The 9,686-nt window shown below is 40.8% G+C and overlaps 1 long non-coding RNA gene across 1 annotated transcript; it reads right to left on the minus strand.

Annotated features, from left to right (window-relative positions):
• Positions 1–3,256: 3,256 nt before the first annotated feature.
• Positions 3,257–4,209, minus strand: LOC142614191 (uncharacterized). Its single transcript, XR_012840371.1, has 2 exons — positions 3,973–4,209; positions 3,257–3,788 (listed from the first exon to the last, which is right to left on the minus strand). It is a non-coding gene; the product is annotated as an uncharacterized LOC142614191 (long non-coding RNA).
• Between the last annotated feature and the right edge of the window lie 5,477 nt (positions 4,210–9,686).

Below are 9,686 nucleotides of genomic sequence, written 5' to 3' on the forward strand. Positions count from 1 at the left end.
GAAATCTGACAAGTGTACCCGCTCTGATACCAATTGAAAGCTCAGATTTGTGCTAAAACACAAGAGCTTGTTCAGACCCCCAATTAAAAATTAAGGCTAGATTGCTTTTACTCTAACTTAAGCAAAGTGTGGAGCAAGAGTAAATATGTGCAATGAACCAATAACACTACTTTAAGCCATATTCATCCACAATCAACAATAAAATGAAAGATTAAAGAGTAGGGAAGAGAGATGCAAACATAAGATAACACTAAGATGCAAACATAAGATAACACTAAGATGCGTTATCGAAGAGGAAACCGAAGAACTCAACAAAAAACCTCTCTGCAACCCTCCAAGTCAAAATCAATCCACTAGAGAATAAAGTTGGAGTATACGAATAACAAAAAACCTTCCAAGCCTAGTTTACCCCATGTACTTGAGCCCTCCAAGCTCTTGCTACCAACAGACTTCTCGGAGTCTTGTCTTCTCTAGCTTTTCGAATCCCACAATTCAAGTCGATTACATCCGCCACTAAATGGCTCTTTCCAACGCTTCCCAGCAACACCAAAATCTCACATAACAGTTAGAATGGATGTGGTAAGTGTTTAAGCTAACAACCTCTTAAGGATCTAGAGATGGAGAGGTAGGAGTTGAGGAAAACTACAATGAAATATGTAGATGATTGTAGGTCTGACAATGTCTAACTCTCCAGTGTACTTGCCAGGGTTTTCTCTCTGAAAATCACTCCCTACAATTTGTGGGTAATGAGAGTATTTATAATGTAGGTAAAGAATTTGGTAAAACAATTTAACTTTTGTCAAACAAAATGTTTTGTGGGTACTTCACGAGATGGCTCTTCTCGTGAAACACTCGCGAACTTGACAACCTGGCATGACTCTTCAGCTTCCAGTCATGTGTTTCACACATGGCCTTTTCACGGGTTGCTTCTCGCGAGCGAGTCACAAATTGCACTAATTCATCTTTTGAAGCTTGATTCTTCACCGATCTCTCACACTCATCCCTTACAAATAAACCCACATACATACAGGAAAAATGATTGAAGAAATTACAGTCAAATTTGGCACGGAATTAAAGCCAACACAAGCTAGTTGGAAATCACAACTTTACACTTGTTATAATGGACCCCATAGTGTTTGTTTACTCATTTACTATTGAAGGCTATAATGTATTTGTTACTATAGAGTTTTTCCCTCATGCTGATACATTGGAGAACTTTTCTCCCTAGAACCTATGGATGATGATTTTGGAGATGTAGACACTCTCTTCAATTTATGAAATAATTAACGGCCAGAGGTTTATTTTGTTCTGTCTCATTTTACTGCTGGAATATTTTACTGTTGGAATATTTTACCACTAAAATATTTTACTACTGGGCTATTTACTTATTGCAATAGGCTTTTTTTGTTGTGCTGACATGTCTGCTGTAGGAAATGTTTTAGGCCATCTCATAACCCTTGCCAGTTCTAACCTAGGCCCAAGAAATAAAATAAGGCAAATTCTCCAAAGCTTCACCGATAGCCTTTAGGTTGTGCTTCAAGCCCATTGTCAAGTTTCGGTTTAGGCCCCCAACTCAACATAAATCTCATTTATCGAAAGGAAAACTTTTCCGCCCCCGACAAAACCTTCAAGAGTGGTCTTGAAATCACAAACTAGAGATTTTGTGTTGCTAAACATTTGGGTGAGATCTCAAAGTCACAAATGTGGGTGTTTGTGTGCAATAGATTCAAGATAGAAAAGTCCATGAATTTGGAGCTGCACGTGGTTGTGTGAGTAAGTTCTACATGAGGTAGCATTAGATTTTAGGGAGAAAATCTATTGTAAATTTTCATTTTATCATAGTGGATTTGTTTATCTTGAGGATAATTAGGTTAAATCTTCCCTTGGTTTTTTACCTTGAAATTGTTGGTTTTATTGGTTTTCCTAGATAATCATATCGTTGTGTTAATTGCTTTTTCGCTGTACATGATATGATTTATTACTATTTAACCTAGATCTAAATAATAAACCTAAGTGTCAATTTGGTTAATTAATTAAGTTAAACAATCTAGTTTGTAGGGGTCTAAACAGAACAAACACATCTTACTAACAATATTTAGTATAATGCAAAACACATACTTCAATATCATGACACTTGCATATCTTTGCAATTAAAATAACTTACATCAAATCATAAAGCATTATAAGTAAATGAACAGTAGGTTCTCCAAGACAAAGTGTATTCGTCATAGTTTGCAAATTGTCCATAATCACCTTTATTAAAACATCATGAGTAAAATCGATCTCAAGGCAAATCCTAGGCAACTTAAACCATAAAATTTTGGAAACGTTCATTCACTTGAAATGTCTCATCAATACATGCGGATTCATATAAACTTTAGCTCGTCCCACGATTCTTGTAAAAAAAAAAAAAACAAGTCCTCAAGGTTTTTTTGTCATATCCATTAAAAATATTCAAGGAGTAAGAAAGTATGTGTATATGAATAAGGCAAGACTTAGGTATAGTACTTACGTGTTGTTTCTTAATTAAATTCTCTTCTTAAAATTCTATCATGTGACTACTTAACTAAAAAATACATTTTCATATTATTAAAAAAAAAAAAAAAAGTCACATAGCAAAATCTTAAGAGAAAACTAAAATAACAGCACATAAGGTACCATATATAAGTTTTGTCCATGAATATATATAATTCTTAAATCCTAAAAATAAGTTTAATAGCCAAAATCACTTTTAGGAAAACCCTCCAAACTAGTAAATACCACTTACCTTAAGCGTTCTACAAAATCAACAACCTTGTGCTCCAAAAGTTACTGGCTAGAAGCAATACCTATAAGGTCTCGTGTTCAAAGGTAGATCAACATACATGACAAAGAATTTTAATATTAACTACTATCATGAAATAGGGTGCTAGTAACTAAAAGCACCCTAGTGCTGATTTTTTTTGTTATAAATGAGGATCAAGTTATTCCTTATCTCCCTCTCATGATCTTAATAACATTTTCTTTTGGAAAATTATAGTAAACTCACCTATGGTTAGACTTAATTTCACTTTGCCTACACGTGGTTTAAAACTTAACATTTTGCCCACCTAAGGTTACTTCCATTAGAGCTCTGTTACACACCTCTATTAAAAAAAAAGTTAAATATATATTTTTACACCATTTTTATGTCTTTCTCCTCCCAAAACACAAAACACAAAAAAATTCAAGAGAAAACAAAATCAAAATGTGCTATTGGTAAAAAAATATTATGCAATTTCTTAGAACTTCAACTTGTATTTAAACTTACCACCTCAACCACAAACAAACTAATTATACATCTGAAAGCATAATAAAGCAGTATGAGAAAAATTGGATAAAAATTAAAACTCCTAATCTAACTCAACAACATTCAAATAAATCAAATCAAATCTCCTACTCCTCATGTCCCTATCAACAAAAATTGAAAACCCAGAAAAGTTCAAAAACTAGAAACCCAGAATTGGCACTACAAACACCATTAGAACCCACAACTGCCACTAGCACACCCACAGTCCACAACCACCGCATCACTATCAGTCAATGTTACATGTAATTTTCTATCCAAAACAGTAATTCACTTGAGTGACCAAACGTGGTGCCAGCAGGCCAGAGTGGAACTTGAGAGGAGGCAATACATGGGGAGACATGAAAGTCTCACCATTGAATGATCTGTGTGAAAGAGGAGATTTTGGAAATGGGTCACATCCAATCTTCTCTGTTAAAGGAGATCGAACTAGTGGGGGTTCTTCCACTTGTAAATTTGATCCCTGAAAACCCAAAACTCAAAAAGATGAAAAAAAGAGTCATAGAATCAAAATGAAAGTGAAAGAAGCAGATTAGAGTTAGACCCATAATTTGAAATAGAAAGAAAAGGGAGAAGAGAACAAAACAAAAAATAAAGAACTCAATTTTCTATAAAAGAGAGAATAATTTTTACAATACAAAATGTACCTGTTTGACCCACTTGATTGCGCTTTCATCCAGGCCTTCAGTGAACATCTTTGTGTGCTTTTTGGTTTGAGAAAAAGAGCGGAAATGAGAAAAGCTTGATTGAAAGGATAGGAGAGGATCTGAGAGTAGAAGTTGAAGAAGTAAAGAAGAAGAGAGAGCGTGGGTATGGTGCTTTGGGGATTTTCGTGATTCTAGGAAAGAGTTTAAGGGTTCGCGCGTGGTTTGGATCCATCTTATGTTGTGATTTTTATTAAAATAGTGTTTTTCTAATGTGTGAGCATAAGGTGGGTAACAGAGGGCAAACAGATTGAAGCTCAAGGTAGGCAAAGTTTTAAGTTTTAAACCACCAGTAGATTAAAAAAAATGTTGTGATTTTTATTAAAAAAAGTGTTTTTCTAATGTGTGAGCGTAAGGTGAGTAACATAGGGCAAACAGATTGAAGTTCAGGTAGACAAAGTTTTAAGTTTTAAACCACCAGTAGATTAAGTGAAAATGGACCAAGGTAAGTTTACTGTAATTTATTTTTTTTTTTTTCCTGTTTTTTTGAAAGCCATGGACCTAATAACATTATTAAGCTAGTTCCTCCTATTTCCATTTATCCCTATATCTAGCAAACCCTTGAAATCTTATACTCTCTTGCACTTAATACACTCGATAAATTGATAAAGTAGGATCTTAAACCAAAGATATTTACGTGTATAGAACCTTCTATATATGGATATATATTCAGTTGACAAGTCCAACTGCATAACAAGATAAGGTACCTAATTTGTTTTGCTCAATGATAATTTTGAACTAACCACACCTTCTCCTAAGTTAGTGGGTGGGTATATATAAACACACCTGACCCATAAGGTACTGTATAGAATTCAGCCCTTATCATGTGCAACCCACAGTAGATAATTGTAATTCCTAGAGTAATTGCAAATCTGAATTTCCACCTTAAATATTTGGCCCATTGGGGGGTGATTATCCCCCACGTAAATATGCAACAATGATGGGCTTCAGAATTTTTTTTTCATTTTTTGTCATTGTACATGTGGGGAGTAAAAGGACCCAAGTGGGCATATGGGCCTTTGGGCTATAACATGGAGGGCCGACCTGCTCCAGGATTAAACTCTATGAGTTGGCCCATACGCCGAGGGTCCGAGGATACAGCCGAGGGAGAGTTTCACCTCGGACAGATCCAAGAGAACTCAAGATTTTCATTATAAAGGTCAAGGCACAACTCTGGAAAGACTAGTGGTTAAAAGGGGACATCCTGAATCTTCTAGATGCACCAGTATTAAAGAAAATATCAAGAGTAAAGGCTGCCACCTCCGCATTAAAGGCTCTGCACCTACCTCCCTGGCCGCATTAATGGGGAGGTGACCCCTGAACAGTGAGGTGGAAACTTCTAGTCACTGTTCAAAAAGTATCAGGGAAGGAAGTATAAAAGGGGGGTAAAGGCCAAAGAAAGAGGGGGATCGGAAACTAAGAAATAAATTAAGAAATTGTAATCTTGAAGGAAGAAAGAGAAATAATAAAGAAGTAGTCCTCGGCTCGAGTCCGAGGAAATCCATTTGTCATTATCGTTCGTTATTTACTTGTGTTTGTTTATAAAAGCCTGTTATCAAGCTCCCAGTACTTCTAACCTAGGTTTCAAGCCCACACTCTACAAATTTTATTGTTTAAGGCTCATTGGGCCTGAGCCCGTGATTGTCTTTGGGTCCAGGTGCAATTGTGCACTTACAATTGGCGCCGTTTGTGGGAAATATAGTCTAGAAGGAGTGGGAATACTATGGCAGGCTTGGGTTCTCACCATGCAGAGTCACAGGGATCACAGCCGGAGGATCTTTTCGAGCGTCTTGAGTGTCGAAGGGATTGTGAGGGAAGCGTCCATACAGAGTACCCAGGGGCTAGCCATACTCATGGTGGAGGTAGCACTACCCATGAGGATGGAGCTAAAGTCATGCAGAAGGAGATTAATCGTTTGAAGAGAAAGTTACGCCGCGCCAGACGCAGGTCTTCACCGTCCTCATCTAATCCTTCCTTAGAGGAGGAACGGGGAAGTAGCTACAGCTCAAGATCATGCTCACCCCCCAGTACAATGTCCTCTGGTGAGGAGGATGACCAGTCAGCTCGTAGACATAAGAAGGCTCCTTCCAGGGGCTTACGGAACGATGCTATGAGTCGGGCGCTGCACCAACTCTCCAAATCTCCATTTTCACAGAGGATTGAGAAGGGAAGGCTTCCCAGGAGGTTTACTCAACCCACCTTCACCATCTACAATGGCCGGACTGATCCGGTGGAGCACGTGAGTCATTTTAACCAGAGGATGGCGGTGCACTCTCACAATGAGACCCTGATGTGTAAAGTTTTCCCCTCTAGCTTGGGACCTGTTGCTATGAGGTGGTTCAACGGCCTTAAATCGGGGTCTATAGGTTCGTTTGGGGAGCTTACCAGAGCATTCGCTTCGCGGTTCATCACGTGTAGTAGAGTACCTCGGCCATTGGACTTGCTGTTATCCATGACCATGAGGGAAGGGGAGACGTTGAAAGCAAACTCCGACCGTTACTGGGAGATGTTTAATGAAATAGATGGCGACTTTGATGAGGTGGCGCTTAATACCTTTAAGGTAGGCCTTCCTACTGATCACGACCTGAGAAAGTCTTTGACTAAAAAGCCCGTCTGCAGTGTACGTCGCTTCATGGACCGTATTGACGAGTACAAGAGAGTGGAGGAAGACCAACAGCAAGGAAAGGGTAAGGAGAAGGTTATCCCGCAGGAGAGAAGGGATTTCAGGTCGGACAGATACCACAATAACAGGCCGAGGAAAGATTACGTTGGGCAGTCCGGCTCGGCAGCACCTCAGGCCGTGAGCACTGTGTTCTGAGAACCAGTGCATCAGTTGTTGGAGAAAGTTCGTAAAGAGCCCTTCTTCAAATGGCCTGGTAAGATGTCAGGGGACCTTGCGAAGAGGAATCAGAACCTCTTTTGTCAGTATCATCAGGATGTGGGCCACACTACCGAGAATTGTTGGACCCTTTGGAGTCACTTGGAGCAGCTTGTCAGTGAAGGAAAACTGAAGCAACACTTGTGCCAACCTAGCGGGCCGGGCAGTCAATCTGGCTCAAATAATCAGAGGAATAATTCATCTCGGCCGGCTTTAGGAACAATTAATGTTATTTTTGCTACACCTGGCAGGACCGGTTCGGCTCCCACCAGGGTGATGGCAGTTTCCCATCCTCAGGCCGAGGAGTCGGGCAGTAGACCGAAGAGGTTGAAGCTAAATCTGCCCGTTTTAGGGTTTTCCTAAGAGGATAAGGTAGGGACTATCCAGCCCCATGACGATGCCCTTGTAGTTACGCTTAGGATAGGGAATTATGATGTGAGGAGGGTGATGATAGATCAGGGCAGCGGTGCAGATATCATGTACCCTGATCTATTTAAAGGGTTAAGGTTGAAGCTAGAAGATCTTACTCCTTATGACTCGCCGCTTATAAGCTTTGAAGGGAGAGCCGTTGTGCCGAAGGGACAGATCTGTTTGCCCGTTCAATTCGGCTCAGAAACGGTTGAGGTGGATTTCATTGTGGTTGACGCGTACTCTCCATATACAGCCATCCTCGCCAGGCCTTGGCTGCACGCTCTGGGAGTTGTCTCCTCTACCTTGCATGTTAAAGTTAAATTCCCCTCGGGAGAGTATGTTGAGGAAATCCTCGACAGCCAGATAGTGGCTAGGTAATGTATATCGGCCGCAGTGCTTCGTCAGTCAGAAGCTGAGTCATCAACTTTGCCCATCCAAGAGTCATAGCAATTAACAGCTCCGGATGCACCTGGAGCGATGACAGGAGATGAGGCTGTTTATGAGGAGTTAGAGAAGTTTGTAATAACAGATGACCCAGAGAGGTTCTTCCAAGTTGGCATACGTTTGCCACACCAAGAGAAGATGGAGTTGTTGGAATTTCTGAAGAATAATATAGATGTTTTTGCGTGGGACCCCTATGAGGCTCCAGGCGTAGATCTGAACTTCATTTATCATCGTTTAAACGTCAATCCTGCCATTGTGCCGAGAAGGCAGCCACCTCGGCGTTCTTCCAAAGAGCATTCCGAAGCTGTGAAGCAAGAGGTGCTCAAACTCAAGAGGGCTGGAGCTATTAAAGAAGTTTTTTACCCTGAATGGTTAGCGCATACGGTTGTGGTTAAAAAGAAGAACGGCGCGTGGAGAGTATGTGTGAACTTCACAGATTTGAACAAGGCTTGCCCCAAGGATTCGTTCCCAATGCCACGTATTGATCAACTGGTGGATGCTACCGTCAGACATCCTCGTATGAGTTTTCTGGACACCTTCCAGGGTTACCATCAGATTCCCTTGGCGTTGGAAGACCAAGAGAAGACTGCTTTCATTACTTCAACCGTGAACTATCATTATAAAGTTATGGCATTTAGGTTGAAAAATGTTGGGGCTACTTACCAAAGAATGATGACCCGAATGTTCGAACAGCAACTGGGGAAGACCATTGAAGTATACGTGGATGATATGGTAGTGAAGAGTAAGACAATACCTTCACACATGAAGGATTTGGCTGACACCTTCCAAATGCTAAGAAAGTATTAGTTACGCCTTAACGCGTCAAAGTGCTCTTTTGGCGTGGGGTCTGGAAAGTTTTTGGGGTACATGATTACTCACAGAGGCATAGAGGTGAACCCAGCGCAGGTCAAGGCTATTCAGGATTTACAGCTTCCTCAGAACCCAAAGGAGATCAAAAAACTGACCGGAATGATTATTGCATTGAATAGGTTTATCTCTCGATCAGCTGACCGATACTATCCTTTCTTTCAATTGTTGAATAAATGGAAAGGATTTCAATGGACCGAGGACTGCGTGTTAGCTTTCCAGCAGCTTAAGCAGTATCTTTCCCGGCCACCCATCTTGTCTCGCCCCGAGGCGGACGAGGTTTTATTCATTTATTTGGCAGTGGCTGCCCACGCGGTGAGCCTGGTCCTTATAAGGAATGAAAACAGGGTGCAAAGACCGGTCTACTATGTTAGTAAGTCTTTGAATGAGGCCGAGGTGCGCTATCTGCCCTTGAAAAAAGTACTTTTGGCCGTAGTTCATGCTACGCGCAAACTTCCTCATTATTTTCTGTCTCGTACTGTGGTGGTCCTGACCCAATTGCCTCTCAAGGCGGTGTTACGCAGCGCCGATTACTCTGGCAAGGTGGCAAAATGGGGAACCATTTTAGGAGACTTTGATGTTAAATATAAGCCTCGCACCTCAGTGAAGGGCCAGGTCCTCGCTGACTTGGTGGCAAAGTTTACCGAACCATTACTAGAAGAAACTCCAAAAGAAGCACACATGGATGGAAAGTCAGTTGGAGTGATCACGACCGCAGTGCCTTCGATTTGGAAAGTGTATGTGGATGGGGCTGCTAATCAGAGAGGGTCTGGTGTTGGACTTGTTCTAATGTCCCCAGAGGGAATTGTCTTTGAAAAATCTTTGAGATTGGCATTCTCGGCTACTAGCAATGAGGCCGAATATGAAGTAGTCTTGGTAGGTATACAAATGGTACGTAGGATGGGTGGAAAGGAAATTCATGTGTTCTCGGACTCTCAGTTAGTGGTCGGCCAAGTGATGGGGACCATGGAAGCTAGATACCCTAGAATGCAGGAATATTTGGTCCAAGTCAAGCGTCAGCAAGCTGAATTTGACTCCTTCGTCTTAGTTCATATTT

The sequence above is a fragment of the Castanea sativa genome, chromosome 10 (genome assembly GCF_040712315.1).
Source record: "Castanea sativa cultivar Marrone di Chiusa Pesio chromosome 10, ASM4071231v1".
Lineage (NCBI taxonomy): Eukaryota > Viridiplantae > Streptophyta > Magnoliopsida > Fagales > Fagaceae > Castanea > Castanea sativa.